Here is a 17998-nt window from a genome sequence, read left to right as displayed (position 1 = left end):
TTTCATGAGAGACACCTTCCTCCTGGGCTGCTGGCAGGGAACTGCCTCTGGCCCCAACCCCTAGGGTTTATAAGTGAGCCAGGCCCTGCCCCTTCTGGTCAGCTGACCTCCTCTGGTTGCCCTGGCAACCAACAGCTGGGTTCCTTATTCCCTGCTAGGGCTTCCTCCCTAGCAGTTTCCCCTCTTTAGGAGCAGGGCACCTCAGTGCTCTGCGACACCATGTCCTCTCCCTTCTCTAACATTGCCTGTGGCAGTCCTTCCTCCAGTCCTAGAGATCTCCTTCAGCATCAAATCAATGAAGTCCTCATGATTCCACCTAATGAAGGTGGAGCCTCTCCACCTTCTTTAGCTCTTTTGCCTGCTTCCTGAGGGACATCACCAGAAGCCACCGCTCATATCGCGGGCACTCCCCCACCTTGCCATCACTGGAAGGAACCTGCAAGACGCAGTCTCCACAGCACCACACCAGGACCTGGGGAAGCCTTGACAGTGAGCAGTCCTGCCTGGACAGCCACCTCACAGGTACAAGCAGAGGCAGTGGAAGCAGCTCTGAGATTGCAATGTCCTCCAGCCCTTTCTCTGGGTCTCTTAATCTGCCGCCTCTCTCTTGCTGCCCTTCCAAGCACACCTTTCCTACAGACTCACCTGTAAGCTGGACTGTTTACTGCTCCTTGGTCCTGAAATGTTCCTTTTTCCCTGCTTCCTTTCACCAAGCTTGAAGGCTCGCCACCAAGGAGGAGGGCAGCAAACTGACCTGCGAATTGCTTGCAAACTACTTGCCCTGTTTGCTGCCCCTGTTCACTTGCTCCATCAAGCTTGTTGCTCTCCATCAAGCATGCACTAGCAACCCTGCCATCACAGTCTCTTTGTAACTAGATTAGTTGTACGTCTGCCTCGCTGGGATCTCTGGTCTGTTGCCTTCTTGCTCTTTTCTGTCTTAGAGAGGAATGCCACAGTTTCTCTCCTCTTTGGCTGGGTACAAGTACAGTAACCCAAGTATGCCAACAGCTTATTACCCTGCAGGCGCAGCTGGGGATGGGGCACATGCCTTTTCTCTTTGTATGAATCTGTAGCAAACAAGATTGGCCAATGGCCTCTATAAAATGGAGTACACTAAATTAGCAAGTGCACACAATTAGTAAGTGAAAGAAAGCATGCAAGAAAGACATGTTTAAAAAACACCTCTAGGCATGTCTGCTTTACCTCAGGCACTACCCTCTGCTGGTGGCACCCTAGGTAGGCTTAGCTTCTGAAGACACCCATACCACCTCCTGGTTTGGGGAAAGGAAAAAAAAAAAGGGTTGAAATCTCAAAAAATTGTGGGCTGGCAAAACTAGTTCCCTCCCTAGCTCTCTATAGGTCAGTGGCAGAGTCAGAAATTGAACCCAGACCAATGCTCCTTGATGCAACAGCAGGACAAACAAGGTTTAAGAAATTCAAAATAACTTGGAATTGAAGGAAAATGTTAGATCCCATGTCACAGGAAAAAGGAGAGATGATGAAGCTCTAGGCTGTGTCTTATTTTGCATATATTGTAATACTCACAAATCCATAAAGTGATATTGTACCTCATTGAATTTATTCATTTAAAAATCCCCTAATATTAAAGCAGTGCATAAATATTTGGCTGATGAGACTTTGATTTGTACAATATTAAAGTGTTCTTTGTACAACCAGCTGAGTAGACCAACTGAATATATCACACAGGAGATGTCTTTTGGAGTGTGCAGTGCATATATATTAGGAAGCTCCTGAAATATATATACATAATTTGAAGGACTGGACTATTTTAGCACAGGGAGAGAGATGAAAATGTTTGCATATAATCACAAATAGAAGATCACTATTCCTCAGAAAGCAAGACAGCAAAAGATGAGTTGTGGCCACAGTTGCATATTCAGATGCCTGCCCTTGTAAATATGTATGAGCTAAAAGAAAGTTTATTTCAATGCATTTGTAAATGTCTAGTCAATGTGAGGGGTGTAGTTGAGTAAGTGTTTGGTCCGATTAATGCATCGGGTCTGTAATATATGGACATGGTAATAAAAATATTTGGTAGTAAAGATCGTATTGATACTACTTCAGACACCATATGGAGGTGGTTTGCCCTGACTGTTGCCCTCATGGGGAGTGCTGAAGCAGCAGTCAACCACTGGTCTTTCCCACTGGGTCACTGCTGAGCAGTAGTCTTAAAATTCATTGCTTTTAGGCCATAGCCAGTTTGATCCTATGTGTAAACAATTACTAGGTTCAATTTGCAGACAAAGTTTTCCCCTGCCCTTCCCTATATGCACATCACTGTTAAGCTAAGGTTGCATTTATTTTAATTTACGTAGCTATTCTCTTTGTAGTTGCTGTTTGTATTGTTTCACTTTTAAGGAAAACAACGTTTTTGTTTCTTATGCTGGTAATACCGGGGGTAACTCCAGTGACTATACATGTGATTTACTCTCCTAGAAGTGAGCAGAGAATTGGGTGCCCTCTACAAAACACTAAATCGCACAAAGCACGTGGAGATGTGCAGCAGGAAAAAATCCTGCACCTGTAGACAAACAAATTACCAATCCAGTATTGCCAACTCTCATGATTTTTGGTATTGTTCTTAAAATCTATGCTTCAGGCAATAAATATATATAAAAGAAAAGAGCTAATTTTTTTCACATTCCCAAAGCGTAGACTTTAAGAACAATGGCAAAAATCGTGAGAGTTGACAACAGTGCCGACCTGACACTATCCACATCCAGATGAACCCTGATGGACATCCCCTGCTCTATAGGGTGAATTCTACCAAAGAACATCATATTTCTGCACAAAGTCCCAGGCCCTTTCTGTTCAAGCAAAATTAGAAAGCTCCAAGATTGTAAGGGTGTGATTTCCCCTCACTGAATCAGTATATGCTTCCGTGAGATTAATTATGTTATAATGCTGAAAAGCCAGTGTAAGTGAAAGGTCTAGGTTATTGCCATCTGAAGATCCCATGACAACAGCCCACATTCTTGTTTGGGGAACCAAGGGAAACCCTTTCAAATGCGAATGACTGACAGTGTTCTAGTTTCGGCAGAGGTGCTCTTGCTAAATGGTTTAAGAGCTTGCATGAATTATTTCCTGGTGGCACCACAGAAGCTCTCTGAAGGAAATTTCGAACCATATTTACCCAAAGCCAAGGTGACTTTGCATTTCAGATGACCTCCCAATACGTAGATTCTAGACATGAAAAATGATATATTTAGAATCTAATTATTCCAGGATCGTCTTAAATTTGTCCCCTCAACCACTGCAGCAGGAAAGCAGCGGCAGGGGACTAGCTGGAGGAGAACGGAGAGGCAATGGGCAAGCAATAGGGAGGCAACCAGCACAGGCAATGGGCAGTTTGACCCCTGCTCCTTGATCCCGGGTGCCTGCCCCCCTACCACATATCCCCCCGTTGCCTACTCTCCCCATTTCAGCTACTTTCCCCAGCTGATCTAGTGCAGGGGGCGTCCCCAGAGCTGCTCCTGCACCACACTGCAGGGAGCAGCTGTGCAGGGAGGCCTGCTCAGCTGGGGGAAGTGCGGGTGGTGCACAGGTTCCTTCTTCCCTGCCTGGCTAGGAGGATGAATCTGTGCACTGCCACAGCTGCTCTCTACAGTAGAGGACAGAAGCAGGTCAGGAGGGCTCTGGATCTTCTTCCCTCCACCCATGCCTGCTTCAGCTGGGAGCTGTTGAAAGCAGCTGTGCAGAGGGCCTGGCCCAGTCCGGGACCACAGCAGCAGCATGCAGATTCCTCCTTCACTGCCTGGCTCCCTGCCAGGCAGTGGTGAAGGGAGTGGAGCTGGGCAAGCAGCAGATGCTAAAAGAAGGAGCCTGCTGCTGTCTCTTGCAGAGCCAGGCTCCCTGCACAGCTGCTCCCCACAGCTCCCAGCTGGAGCAGTCTGATACTCAGTGCTAAGATGAGGCTTTGTTTTCCCCATGATGAACAAGAGGGTGGGGAGAAGGGGGAACCTTCATCTTGAAATTAAGTAATCATCAGAAGCCCCAGTCACGGACAGGGAACTAATTGTGCAAAGCGCCACACAAAGATCATGCCTTCCAAAAGTCTTTACCAAGGTAACACATGATACAACGGGGTCACTGCAGTTCAATGTGCCTCAGTAAATAATCCTGCCCTCAGGATTTTAGCCAATAGTTCCTTCCCATCTAGCCTCAAATATAGCTGGTCAAGTCCTGTCCCCAGCATTCACAGGCAACCATTTACCCAAGAATTTTCCAGAACTGACATTTCAAGCACAACCATGCCAGTATAAGGCACAAACCGGGTATATTAGGAACACCCTGCAACATGGCATGAGTATGGACCTGTCTGTGATTTAAGGAGGCCCTTTTCAGGGTGTGGGTACAAGCTATCCCAATGCGATGGAAGAATGGTAAATGCAGCAGGAGGCCAGTGTCATATCTTGAGGCTTGGGATTTGGAAATAACTCTTTATTTTTTGGATAAACTTATAGACTACTATTTACAGTACATCCAGGTTGGAACTCCAGAATCATATCATAGTTCTGCCATTCAGAAGCAGTCACTATATCCTTGCATCTCCAAGTCCTCTTTTAACTGTTTCAACCAGTGGTTTGTGATCTGTTTCTGCCATGAATCTCTGACCATACAGTAAATCAGGGATTTTCATCCTTTTTAGATCATCATACCCCTGGTGGCCAAGCTGGGGGAGTGGGGAGGGGAGTGTCACGTGGCCGGATGCAGTGCGGCAGCAGCTGCCATGTACAAGCTTCCCCCGCTCCCCGTGTCTGGCCAGGTGGGCAGTGCCTGCACTGCAGCACAGGATGCTGCGTGGTGGCGCTCCATCCCCGCCCACCCATGCGTACCCCCTAGAGCCATCTCAACTACCCCCGGGGGTACGTGTACCCCGAGTTGACAACCCCTGCAGTAAGTCATGGAATCTGGCACGTCCGTAATCCAGGCCCAGGGTCTCTTTTGCAATTTGCACGTATACTTTTTCTGCAGCTGTCATAGGCTATGAGACTAGCAACCAATCAGTGCCATGACACTGTAATAGTCCCATCCATCTTTTGAGGCATCCATAGAGACTTTGATGTCTTTTAATTGGTCAAAGAATTGTAGTACTTGGGCAATATGGGTTTTAGATCATTAAATTCATGTTCATGCTCTGGCATTCAGGCCCATCCCATGCCCTTGTGAAGAAGATGCCTTAAGCTTGTTGTGTGAGCTGGGTAGTTAGGAACAACCTTCATACATAACATAATTCAGCATTCCTAGCAATCTTTGAATTCCGTTTTTGTTTTTAGGGGTTGGCATGTTCAGTATCACCTGAACTTTGAGTCATCAAGTAAGAGTCTCTTTGAGGTCAGCTGCTCACCCAAATACGTTATTTTTGTTGTCCAAAATTGATACTTGTCCTTTATTCAGTTTAAGGCTGTCAGCAATATCCAAGACTTTTCTCCATTCAATGGCACGACTGCCCTGTTTTATTATGACATCAGTATAGACTTTCATACATGCTGGATCCTTTAGCGTATGGCTTATTGTGCAGTCAAATACTTATGGAGCTGAGCATTTTCCAAAAAGTAGTCTTGCAAAGCAGTGTCTTCCAAATAGGGGCTTGAAAGTGCAGCTCTTGGAGCTGTCAGTGTCCAAAGGGATCTGCGAAAATCCTGCTAATACATCTAATATGCTGAAGGATTTGGCTCCTGCCATCTCTGACAATGAGTTGTATTAACAGGAGTGTCACTTGCACATCAAGGGAAGTGGTTCTGCTTCATACAGCACTGACAGGGCCTCACTTGAAAAACTGTGGCTCGTTTTGGGTCCCACACTTCAAGAAAGATGTGGACAGATGGGAAAGAATCCAGCACAGAATGACAGAAAAGATGAGGGGCCCGGGAAGCAAGACTTCTGAGACAAGGCTGAAAGAACAGGTGTTATTTAGTCTGGAGTACAGAAGACTAAGGGGGGGATTTGATAACAGTCTTCAAATACCCAAAGGGCAATTATATAGTTTGGAGATATGGCTGCAGAAAAAAGCCTGAGGCACAGGACCTAGATCAATGGTCTCCAGCTGCAACAGAGCAAAATAAGACAATTCTACCTTGAGCAGGGGCCGGACTAGATGACCTCATGAGGTCCCTTCGAGCCCTATTTTGCTATAATCCTAAGTGCAGGGGAGACACGGGCATTGCCAGTTCCCTGTCACTGCAGTTTCTGACTGCTTAGAAGACAGACCTGTATCTCCACCCTCATAAGATTCTCTGAAACAGACCAAGTGATATTGTCTTACGTGGGAGAGCAGGGACCAGCGGTCACATGAAGGAGAGCATTTACCTCTATATCCATTTACCTCTACATCTGAAAGAGCCCCATGTGGCAAATCCCACCAAACATGCTCAAAAACACTTCACAATAAGGTACAAGCAGTATTTTACTGTTAGTCCTGTAATATTCGGTACAGTTCTGAAAGCCCCAACTTTCACTTAAAAAAAAAAAAAAAGGATGGGCTTTGCCCTTGAGGTTGTGGAGAAACAATTGAAAAAAATCCTAAAAGTTCAAAACCAGAAAGGAAGTCAAAAGAACCCCAAATTATTATTACTATTTTTAATTCTTGTGATCCTGAGGGCCCTGGCTTGTGGTTCAGTGCTTGGGCTGAAAAGTAACATTTTGCTGACATCTTAGAGGAAAAAGAAAATATACATCCCAACTTGAAGGGAATGTTATTTTATGTGAAAAAAAACATCTCAGGCCAAGAGACATTTTCACAAGAGGTTTCCCAGACCCCCACAAAAGGAAATATTTCAAGTGCTCCCCATTCCACCCCCAGTATTTCATGCAACTCCATGCCAAACACTATGTAATAAAACCAAAAGGGACAAACAAAACCTCAGATTGAAAGCAAACTGTGATCCTCCATCAGAATACACCACTCACGTTCTTAACGCACGAGTCTTAAGTCACACCATTTCATTGCAATTGAAAAAGTAAAGAAAGCCTTTTTGTAAGAATGTCATTTTGTCTGCAAGCAAACCGCTGACAGACCAGCTACGATCCATAAGTTCAAATCCCTTTGCTAAAAGCCTCTATTCATTTGCATTCTATTGCACAGCACAGCATGGAGGCTGCCCACACTGGTTATATTGTTTCTTAAAAATGCTTGGCACAGAAAAATAAAAGATTAATCATATGCAATATATTTTCATTATGTAAATAGTGAGATGCCAACTCAAATAGATTACTTAGCATAAACATTTTTCGTAAAATACGAGTGGGCATCATATTTAATAAAAAAATCACGAACGAGTGTTGAGTTATTGCCCTGCAAATGAAACCAATGTAAAATAAACACCTTCAGAAGCAACTGTTTGACCACTTACCTCTCCAGTTATATGCACAATCCATTTATAACAGTAAACTGGGATTTGCTTTCTCAGCTGTACAATTATTACCCTCTCAAGAGGGAGACAATATGTAACTTTACGGTAACTTTTCTCAGTTTATGTTGCACATAAATTACTATCAAGATGCAGTGAGCTGAACAATTCCTTTTTGGTTTGCTAATGAAAATATTCCCTTCCATTTTAGAGTCTCCAACCACTAGAGAAAAAGAATAGTTTATATCTGCAGTTTGCCTATTATCCATTAAAGGATAAAGATTGTCTCAATGACCATGTGTGGCTGCAAAAGCTCAGAAGACCCAATATTTTGCAGAATTAGTACAGGAGATGCAAAGGAAATGGGTTATCCATATAAGGAATACACGACCCATTTGTACCAAGTGCTCCCCATGAGATCTTGCCTGGGGAACTTGGAAGTGCCATTCCTTTGTGGGTATAAGGAGCCTACAAATCTGAAATAGATACATGCGAGGACAAAATGGGAGAGTATAATGAGAACAGAAGTAGTGTTCTATAATGTTCTTTGTACAACGTGCCATGGCACATGTATGCCCCTCCCCGCACATATGCCAATATATTTATGACAGACCTTGAAGTATGCTTCTTTTCCAGCTGTACCTTAGGTATGCCAGGAGAACATCGATGGCATTATCATCATATAGATGCATAGGAACAATCTCTGGAGAAATGCCACCAGAACTTTGGCAACTTCCACCCCTCCATCAAACTGACTCTGAAATACTCTTTCCAGAAAATGTAGTTCTTGTACACTGCTGTGGAAGTTTGCACTGGCCATATCACCACCACATTGCATTGTAAACCCATCAATGACTACAGCTACCTCCACATCAGCAGCATTCATCCTAAGCACACCACTAGATCCATCACCTACAGACAAGCTCTACATTACAACCATATCTCTCTTCATCCCTCTGAATGGGATGCACAACCTAAGGATCTGGAGCAGGAATACCTACAATTACAATGCTGTCCTAAAACAGTAACCAGTTAAATCAATAGAGCCAGACTGGAGGCTCCACTCCAAATTGCTACAATCTGAAGACAAGGACATCAGAATCCCTCTGGTTGTCACCTACAGCCCCCGACTTGAACACCCCAGACACATCATTAGCAACCTTCAGCACCTCCCAGAAAATAATGACCATCTCAAGATAGCTATGGGGGACAAACCTGTCCTGGCTTACAGGAAGCCCCCAAACTCACACAGCATCTCTCCAGCAACAGACTCCCTAACTCCTATTCTCACCAAGGCACCAGACCTTCCTCCAGAGCCAGATGCCAGCTGTGCCCCATCAACACAGACTGCATCATCACTGGACCAAATAACACAGATCATAACATCCAAGGGTAATTTACCTGCCCCTCCTACAATGTCATATATGCCATCAGCCACTTACAGTGCCCCTTCATGTAAGAGTGAATGAACACTGATGTGACATCAATACTAGGGCTGTGCAAAATGGCACTGTTCCATTTCAACCAGCATTTCGACAGAACAGCATTTTGTTTCGAATTTTGTTTCGATTCGAAACAGCTGTTCTGTTGTGTCGACGCAGAGTCGAAACGGTAAAACTGTTTTGATGTTTTGCCCATAGGATATAATAGGGAAGGACAAAACAGCCTATACCTTTCTCATTTCTGGCCTGATTTGGATGAAACTTGCAGGAATGGTAGGCCCTTCTGAGGGCATGAAGCCTGCAAAGTTTCAAGGTTATAGGTATAGGGAGTTTGGGGAAACTGCACCCCAAAATCTTTAAAGTAAAACTCATATCATGTGTTTGTGTTAAGCCCCAGTGGGGTCAAAACTGCATGCTAGCCCCTGCAGAGGCCACAAAACCTGCCAAGTTTCAAGGAGATAGCTGCAGGGATTTGGGGGAAACTGCACCTCAAGCTACAGACAAGCAAAACACGTGACATGAGTGACACTGTGTGTGTTAAGGTGCAGCAAGGTGAAAGCTGCAGGCCTGCTAGCCCCTGCTGCGGCCACAAAGCCTGCCACCTGTTAAGGAGATAGGTGCAGGGGGGTTCTGGGGCCCTGCATCCCTAGCTGCTGACAGGCAAAACTCGTGACATGGGTGCTTGTGCAACTGACTGTGTCTGTCTTGGGGAGAAGCAGTTCCCAGCTCTGTATTGATTCTTTCCTCTCCTTAGTCTGTGGTTTCCTAGGTGTTAATCCTTGCTCATTAACTCGTTGTCCTAGCTAGCTACTGTGTATTGAGCTGGTCCCTGAGTGAATCATGACTGATTGAGTAACACAGTAGCTAGCTAGGATAATGAGTTGTATTAAGTACAGTCTAAACCAAGACTACAGATTCTTATACCACTACCTGGATTAGCTTTCAGAAAATTTAAGCCCCTCAGTAGATTAACTTCTTTGTTTTTCTCTCTCTTACCTTGCCTCTTTCACTTTGCTTCTTTCAGCAGCGCCCCCTCCTTTTTCCCTTTCCTTCCCTTGTATTGTAAGCAGTGACCGTGTCTACACATGAATATTAATGCAACACAATAAACTCCAATGCAATTTGTGCTGGAGGTCATTGCTTCTGGGCTCAGCATTTACACGTGAGCCTGGAATCTCAGTGTGTTGAGTCGGGGTGGCACAGCCCTGGCTGGCAGCAGCCCAGGAGGTCAGCCTGCCAGCCCAGGGCTGCTCCAACCCAGCTCAATGTGCTGCAGAGGGGCTGGCTGGAGCACAGAGATGCTTCAATGCAGGGATAGCTGGCATGCAGGCCCCCACTGAAGCCCCCTTGTGCCCAAGCCAGCCCTGTCAGCATCTACACGGGTTTTGCTGTAAATAACTGCCATAGGATAGTATATTTGTGTCAGGCACTACTAACCCATGGTGGAGTTAATTAGTTTACTCCAGCCTAATAGCTCCTCACAAGCAGACAGACATGCTGTAGTATGGAGCTATTTAAGCAACTCCGCAGTAAATGTCTCATGTAGATCCCCCCAGTTTTTTCTATTTAGGAGCTCTGCTTCCTGCAGTCTCTTCACATCAGCTGATGAAATAAGCCCTCCAGTTACAAAAGCTTACATTATACCCCCTGATTTAGTTAGTCTATAAAGATGCAAATCTATCTGCCTCTTGCTGATTTTCAGACTAATGCTGATTTCAAACTAATGACTAACACCTCTCCACTGGGGAGTAAGAAAATCTCTGTGTCAGGCCTGGTCTCAATGGATTTTGGGATGGAGCACACAGAAGTGAGTGGAAGGTGTTTTGCATGCTTAACTCTTCACAGCAGCTATGTAGGGTACGTATAAAGGAACAGACTCCTCCCCCAAAATATACTAAGCATGACAACAGGTGTTTTCACTTACCTGAGCAAGTCAGGAGCTCCTTATTACCTCACCACAGGTAAGGAACTGCCTTAGAGGGGTATTAGATACAGTGCCTTGCAGAGCTACCATGGAGGTAGTGCAACTCATTCTCCCCTTAGGTAAGAAGCTCAAGTTAACCCTAAAAGAGCACAGTGCCCTCCTAAGGGGGTTATGACCCAAAAACTTTACAGTTTTAAATTTTACATTTTTTAAAGACAATCAACACTACAGCCTGGTGTTATGATTATAGAGGAACTTTATCCTCTATAAGATTAAAGCAGTTGTTGGAAATGTACTCTACTGTATTCCCATTATTCTGCTACTGCAAACACTGCTGCAGTTTCAGTTGGGTGAAGTGTCTGCTTCCTGCCCTCCACCATTTTGTAGGGGCCCTGCTGGATGTTCAGATAAAGGCATGATAAGATCTGATGAGCAATTCATACAATCATGCTTCCTGCCATGCTATATATGTATCAGACCCCTGCCATGTACTCCATGTACCAGACCCAGCTGCAGCCTAACACTGCACTTTTGCATGATCCAGTGTGGAGGGCCATGTTATTCAGGCCATGGGGCTCCCCATGGGTCTGCAAATTTGGCAGCAGAAGAGCAGTGGCAGTGTTAACTGCTGTGGCTCTTGGCTCTGCCATGGCAATTAATGCTGCCATTGCTCCCCGAGCCAAATTTCCAGACCCATGAAGAGCCCTATGGTTTGGGTGACATGCCTCTGTAGGCTGGATCTGGCCTGTGAGCCATAGGCTGAGCACCACTGCCTATACTGTTCCTGCCTCTGTATTTCCCAGTCCGTCTTGTGCCCTCCCATATTATACAGCAGGCCCAGATCCTACACTTCACCAGCATGTAAGTTAACAATACAATTTAAATAATGCTACTTTCCATGTACCCTAAATCTACTTCCTATCTGAAGGACTGTACAAATGGGCCTGAAAATGAGCATAACCTTTACCAGAGTGATGTAAAAAGTCATCAGGGTATGTCTGTTCCTCCTCTATACTGAGACTCCCAACAAAAAATAAGACAGAGATCCTGAGAACACCTCTAAGCACATGCCAAAAAGTGACCACTAACTGTTTTTCTGGAGGTGGCTTATGTGGAGCTGGACTGAGTAGAAGGGGTTTGTTTCTTGGCAGGAGTCTCAGCATAAGACTCATAGATGTATGTGCATGAAATGTCAAGCCTACCGTATAAGGGAGATGCTGGCAACATTTTCATTTTCAAGGAACATGGCAATGCTTTAATTTCCAAAACTGTTACTGCTATTGCTTCTGGTAAAGCAAACAGGGGTGTTAGTGGTAAGTGTGCTGGTAATTCCACCATAAGCGGAGAGGATGCATAAGAAACAGCTGAATAAATATGATTGACAAGTAAGAGTTTGATCTGCTCTTTATTCATAACTATTGCAACATCCTTCCAAAGAGCTCTGCTGAAAGTGTTTCTGAATAGTAATCAGTCACTCATGCTAGACTCTTAAGCATAACCTTCTGAACTGGTACATGGTGTTAAAATAAGAGCTCTGGAAAATTAAGCAACAAGAGGAATAAACAAAACATGCTGGTTAGGGAAGAGTAACACCACAAGACACAATGCAAGCATTATTACCGCTAGATGATGAATATTATTCAGAGTCGAATCCAAGGTCATAATTCACTGACAGCAGTCAGTGATAACTTCATGAACTTGTTGGTTCTACATATCATTTATGTTGACACGAACAAAGTTAGTTGGCCCAAGAGAACAAAGTGCTTTTTCTTTTGCTGACCCAAGCAGGCTGATAGATATTAAAGGAGCGTTCTGTTATTTCCAGAGGCAACTTTGGGAAATTGTGATGAACCAAGTGTATGTGCCTATCGTTAGACTCTGCTAGTCATGTTCTCAGGGGAAACCAGGTCTTTGAAGCATTAAGCTTTCAATAGCAATTTGCATTACACATTTAACATTACCCCTTTTAGTGTTTGCAGTTTTTTAGGATGTATATCCTTATAACCTGGTTCAAATCTTAAAGGGTATTTTTAATTCACTATTTCCATGTTAATTTAAATCGTCTCTGCATTCCATACATTTCTGTCTAGAGAGCTCAATGTCTGTGATTGGCAACCCCCCGCTCCCGTATCCTTATAAATCTAAATAATAAATCAAGTGGATAATTAAAATCAAGCTTTCACAAGTAGCCCTTTCAATACACACTCCTTCCTACTACTCACCAAGAAGCTCCTGAGCTAGTACTTATGTCAACAGATATAAGGGTTTATACCAGCAGGCCAACAGTTTTCCATTTTCTGTCCTTAAAGTCCTCGGTAGGGGTTGTACCACCTGTAGGGGGCAAGAGATAAGTGCTAAGGTTGGGGTGAAGGAGGTTTGCCAGATTCCCATGTCTGTCAACAATTTAATCTCATGTTCTCTAAATGCTGATAGTGGCATGTAGGCTGAAACAAATGATACCATGAACCCAAAGATCAGTTCAAGTGTAGGCTAACATTTTATCTAGCTCACACTGCTGTCTGTGTTCCTCATCATGGACCTTCTCCCCTCAATATCTTTGTTTCAAGCTGCTCTCTTAGATCCACCTACAAACAAAAGAAAGGGCATCACCCGTTTTAATCGAGGGCTAAAATTCTCTCATTTGAATTAAAAGGAGAAAAAATAGCACGGAGTCAATTTTATCAGGCAGAATTACTGCTTTAATCCATCATGCTTACTACTGTGGTGAGTTATGGCCCCAAACCATGGGAGACCACTTGATTATCACTTAATTACCCATCACACTGAAGCTGTGATAAGAGATGCAGTATGTACTTGATTTCTACATGAATCACACAAGTCAGCTGGTTGGCTAGGATTAATGTATGTACTGTAAGAGACTAATAAGAGTGCCACTGCAAATGATTATGATGATCTCTTCATCTATAGCCTAAAATATAACCCCTCTTAAATTTAGAAATACAGTGCCTAGTTTCCACATGCCTAGCATTCTTTTGCAGCCATTCATTCTTGCAGATAGTGTTTTATACCCACGTTTCACAGGTCTAAATAGCTGCCAGGGTACAAAATGGTGGAGAATCAGACCGATAGTTTTTACAACTGTTCTGAATATTTCATAGCATTTTTTTTCCGTGCTGCCTTTGGAACCAACTTCTGCAGGGAAATCTGTGAAATATGAAAAGCTATAAATCTATGCAGGCAGCTGTGCAAACGAAGAAAAGAAAAAGGAAATCCTGCTCTTAAGCCAAGCAGTATGATCAGTTAGTAAGTTTACTTATTGCACCAGGTAGGTGGAAAAATCCATAGGGAAAGGAAGAAGGATTAAGAAAATACTGCATTTGTCCATCATGTGATAAAAACAAAAGCAAGCGCATTTTACTTTTTATTCTTTACCATTTTTTGTGAGAGTGCTGAGATTAACAGCCTTCTTCTCAAAATGTTTGTGTATCCTTTGCACTTGAAATAACGTTTTTATGACTCAGTCCCCTGATAGCTCTTGATAAGGCATCTGCAGAATTTTTGATGCAGAGCATTATTGCACTGCTGTAGTATTGATTGATCCACAGTGAGATGTACAGGAGGTGCTCATATAGGTTTGAAATTCCCTGAATATATTTGCAAACAGTTCCCTTAGGTAAGATTTATGTTACTGAGAATGTGCGAAGGGACGCTGAGTTCAAAAGGATTTTATAAATGCAGTTCCTGCTCCCAAATAGTTTATTTTTGTACTCCTACATTTTTAAATATATATGTATTTTTTGTTGTTCAAAGCCACTATGTTTCTAGAGATCACTGAATGACTATGGGAAAGGGCTAATCTCCACGTTGTTGATAATACATCTGTCAGTTTTCGTCAGACAGCATGCCACATTGTGTTTCTGGATCACTTTGAACTGGTGCCTGGGAGAGAGTTGCAGCAAGCTGATTTGAAGCTACTCCTAGCCAGCAGACATTACACAGTGTTACGGGCTCAGTAAATGTTGTGTATTGACTCTAGTGGGACACAGGATTAATTGAACATTGCAGTTCAGAACTAGACCCAAGGCAGAGGTCATATTCAACTGAAAACAATTCAAAACATTATCTGAATTCTTGGGTGTGCAAAGCCAAGATGCAGAGCCCAAGAGCCTGGGTTCCCTTGTACAAGATGTTCCTTTATCTGTTGATAACCAACTAGCCAGGAAACACCAAAGAAGAACATGCCCGGCATAATAGCCTACTCTGTGTTACCTATGATGTTTAAATGACCTCCCTACAAATGAAAATATTAAGGGACCAAATATCTGAGGAAATCAAATATGAACACTTTAGATCAAACTGTAGGGTTCCCTCCATGGGTTTCTGCCACATTGGTTAGTTTTGCCTGTTTTCTAATTAATTTACCTCTCAAGGTCTCTTGTTCCTTCCAAATGCACAATAACGTAATATCAGTCACCGAGACCACAGTGCAATCAGAAGGTTTCATTCAACCCTAAATTAGCTTCATTATTAGCTTCCGCTCACTTATAGTTACCATCCTCAGCCTTTCATACAGGTAAGCTTCCTAAACCACTGAAAGGAGTTTGCAGATTTAAGCAGCCCACTCAAAATGTACAGCTGGTTGGAAGCTTTCTGACACACCGTTTTCCCATCTGCAAGGCCCAGCCTATCGAAATGAAACCATTTGGTGTCGATTTCAACAAGATTCCACCTTGAAAAACATGCAGGTTAAAAGGCATTTTTATAAAGACAAAACAGTCAACTTAAACCATTGCATTTAGCAGGGAACTCTTCAGTGAGCTAAAACACAAAAAGGAAGCATATAAGAAGTGGCAACTTTGACAAACAATTAGGGAGGAGGATAAGAGTATTGCTCGGGCATGCAGGGATGAAAAGGTCAAAAAGGCCGAAGTGCAGTTGGAGTTGCAGCTAGCAAGGGACGTGAAGAATAACAAGAAGGGTTTCTACAAGTATGTCAGCAACAAGAGGACTATCAGGAAAAGTGTGGGTCCTTTACTAAATGGGGGAGGCAACTTAGTGATGAAGAAAAGGCTGAAGTACTTGATGCCTTTTTCACCTCAGTCTTCACAGGCAAGGTCAGCTCCCAGACTACAGCACCTGGCAGCACAGTTTGGGGAGGAGGTGAGCAGCCAACACTTGTAAAAGAACAGGCTAGGGACTATTTAGAAAAACTGGACATATACAAGTCCATGAGGCTGGATGCAATGCACCCGAAGGTGCTGAGGGAGTTGGCCAAGGTAATTGCAGAGCCACTGGCCATTATCTTTGAAAACTCATGGTGATCAGGAGAAGTCCCAGATGATTGGAAAGGGGCAAATATAGCACCCATCTTTACAAACGGGAAGAAAAAGGATCCAGGGAACAGACCAGTCACTATCACAGGGTACCCCAAAAAAGTTTTGAGAAGACCTGCTCTATTAGGCAGTCTGCCCAGTTCTTGCCCTGATCTTATTACAATGAGCACCCAGATTGTGCTCCTGGTCTTATGGCCAAATTGCACAGCTCCATACCTCCCCTACACCATGCCCCATGCCTTGCATATGGCATCCTTACAGATGTTCTACCACTTGCTGATGCAGCCCCTCTCTAGGCCTTCCAGCCCCTCGGCCTTTCTCAGTCCCACTGTAGGCTTCAGACCTATTGGTCTCTCCATACAGCCCCTTCCTGGGCCGCCAGACCCCCTTGGTCTCCTGCTCGGCCCCACTTGGGTTGCCAGAATCCTCGGTCTCTCTTCTGGCCCCTTTCTGGGCCCTCAGACCTCTCAGTCTCACACAACCACAGCCTGGGCTACCAGGCCCCTTCGTCTCCCTCCTAGCCCCTCTCTGGGCTGCCAGCTCCTTTTGGTCCCTTGTCCTGGACCCTTTTAGTTCTTACTTTCCTGGTTGCTCTCCAGGCCCTTGGACCCATATTGTCCTTCACTTTATTCCCAGCCCCTCCCTGGGCCACTGGACCCTTCCAGTCCCACTATACTCACTTGGCATCTCTAACTGTGTCAGGCCCCTTGCTGGGCCTCAGTAACCAGGCCCTGGGACCCATATGGCCCTGCACTCTATTCTCTGGTCCCTCACTGAGCTGCTGGACCCATGTGGTCCTGGTCTTCCCCAGCCCCTCACTGGTCCACTGGACCCACGTGGTCCTATTCTTCCCTGCCAAGTACTTTTCTGTTGAGGTGTGCTCCCCTAGCCTTCCTCTCCATGAGGTAACCCACAAGGCAGTAGAATCTGAGGCTTTCTGGTGCCCCATTCTCACCTTTCCCCATCCCAGGTACAAAGTAGCCCCAGTAGGGTGCAGTTTCAGGTCTTACCCATGACCAGTCTTCAAGCCTACCTGATATTACTTGTCCCTCTCTGGGATCACCCTAGATGTCCTACACCCAGGGCTGCTAACCACCAGGCCCCTCAGCCCTGGCTCCCTCTCCCATCTGAATCTTCCAACTCTGGCTCCCAGCTCACTCTTGGACACATGTCCTTGATTCCTCATTATCAGATGGCCTAGCACCAGCCATTGTCATTCTCGAGTGCACGTCCCTTGACCCCTTCCTTTCAGCTGCGGCCACACAAGGACCTTTGGCTTCTCCTAGGACTTAGCTCCACCTCAGGCCAGTTGAGAACTCCAGGATCTCCTGGCTCTGGCAGTCTCTGCTGTGTGTGGTCTGCAGTGTGCTGTGGTCTAGCTCACCCTTTGGCCCCTTGTGGGCCCTAGCCCCACACAAGCCAGTTGAGAGTCCCAGAGTCAGTCCTCCAGCTGCCAGCCCCCTCATCTCTGTGCGTCTCCCCTCTCAGGCCCCTCCATAGATCACTCCCTCTCTCTGGGCTCACCCAGAGCCCTCCATGGGTCTTCCCTAATGCAGACCCTTCCTCCGCGTGGACTAGGCCCTCTACTGAATGGACAGAAGCAATTGGTGACGGACAGGGGGGACAAAGCTGAACTCCTCACCGAGTTCTTTGCCTCAGTGTTCCTAAGCGAGGGGCAAGACAAGGCTCTCACTGGGATTGTAGAGAGGCAGCAGAAGGACGCCAGACTACCAAGCGTGGACCCTGAGATGGTGCAGAGTCACTTGGAGGAACTGGATGCGTTTAAGTCGGCAGGCCCGGATGAGCTCCATCCGAGGGTGCTGAAGGCACTGGCTGACGTCATTGCGCAGCCACCGGCAGGAATTTTTAAACGCTTGTGGTGCACGGGCCAAGTCCCGGAGGACTGGAAAAGGGCCAGTGTGGTCCCCATTTTCAAGAAGGGGAGGAAGGAGGATCCGGGCAACTATA

This window comes from Alligator sinensis, unplaced genomic scaffold (assembly GCF_000455745.1).
Source record: "Alligator sinensis unplaced genomic scaffold, ASM45574v1 scaffold599_1, whole genome shotgun sequence".
Lineage (NCBI taxonomy): Eukaryota > Metazoa > Chordata > Crocodylia > Alligatoridae > Alligator > Alligator sinensis.
Note: the sequence above shows the minus strand (reverse complement) of the source record.